The following is a 1691-nucleotide window of genomic DNA, read 5'->3' as shown; positions in this document are numbered from 1 at the left end:
TTGTTTGTTTGTTTCAGGAATTACTTCTGACTCTGCACTCAAAAATTACTCTTGGTAGACTCAAGGGACCATACGGATGTTAGGTTACAAATGCAGGCCAATCACATGCAAGGCAATGCCCTACCCTGTTTGCAATCACACTCTTCCAATATTCCTTAATTTTAATTCAGTTTATATGCTAAAATATTACATTTCTTATCCACAGTTGATGTGGTTTTCTATACAATTAATTGAAAGTTTAAAACAAGCTAGAATGGATAAACATATAACTCTATTTGTATTCAAAATTATCTGAAATCTTAAAGCATGGAATGAACATAAAACAGTTTTTGCGTTTAGTAACTGATAATAAGAAACTGTGTCAAGATTAAAATTTCACCACTTTCCTGGTTCTTTCATATGGCTGACTCCTAAACCTTAGCGAGGAGAGGACAGGAAAAAATCAGAGAAAAATATATAAATATACAATATATTTATTTTAAATATTCCAGTAAATAGAACTATGAAGATTCTATGCTTGTTGTTATTGTTAGTTTGAGTTATTTAAATGTATGTAAACAAAAAAATCCCAAGTGAACAATTTAGTAAAAACTATAATAAAAGGTAAATTGTGTTTATATATGCATAGATATTATATATGAGATGTGTGTGCATTTTACATATACAGACACAATATACACATGAACATGCATACAGAAATACACACACACACACATATATTAAAAAAACAGACCCACAAGTATAAAATTGACAATGAAAATATGTTGCTATATTATTTCCACCCAGACTCACTCTAAATAGAGGTCATGTTTATCTTTTACTTACTTTAACTTGCTTATTGTTAATTTTTTAATAATATTTTTATTTAAGAACCATGCTTACAAACATGTTTGTAGTTGGGTTTCAGTCATAAAAGAGCTTACTTATTATTAAGTAAGGTCAGCAGTTATGCATAAAGCAGCATTAGTGTTAGGTGAGATAGGAGATAATGATCATAAATCAATTCTGAGGTAAAGTATCAGCAATTGAAGTACATTCTTTCTTCTCTCCTGAGGATAAAAGAGAGAAGAGTTGCCATCACAAGGGAATCAGATAAAAGGACAGAGGAGGAGAATCTGCCAGCACTGTACATAAACCTTCTTTTTTTCTATAAAAGCATCTAGGCAACAATAGTAAAAGGAAAGAGAAAAGATAGGCAACTCAAAACAGAACTCAATACATTTCTGCTATTGGAATGAGTCGCAGATACTTTGAATGCACTTGTCCTATTATCAAGGAGAGAAAAACTCTTTTGAAATTATAAAAGCAAAGACAATTTTTTTTTAATTCTACCGTTCCAGTTTAGTTTAACCATTATAACTGTGGCTGTTGCTGAGAGATCAGAAGGAACATGCTTGATATCTATGCTAGACCAAATCCTTGATTCTAGTTTTTTTTAATAAAACTAGCAAGAAAAGTACAACCTAGAAAGGAAAAAATGTTTAAAAGATTAGGATAATACTTAAAAACATCTTCTTGGGGCTGGAGATATAATACAGGGAATATGTTGCTTGCCTTTCATTCAGCAATCCTGAGCTCAGTCTGGCAACATTTATGGTCCCCTAATGACACCAGAAGTGGAATCCAAAGTTGACCCACACACACCCCCCCCAAAAAAAAGGAAAAAACAACAAAAAAACTACTTTCTCCAT

Source organism: Suncus etruscus, chromosome 5 (assembly GCF_024139225.1).
Source record: "Suncus etruscus isolate mSunEtr1 chromosome 5, mSunEtr1.pri.cur, whole genome shotgun sequence".
Lineage (NCBI taxonomy): Eukaryota > Metazoa > Chordata > Mammalia > Eulipotyphla > Soricidae > Suncus > Suncus etruscus.
Note: the sequence above shows the minus strand (reverse complement) of the source record.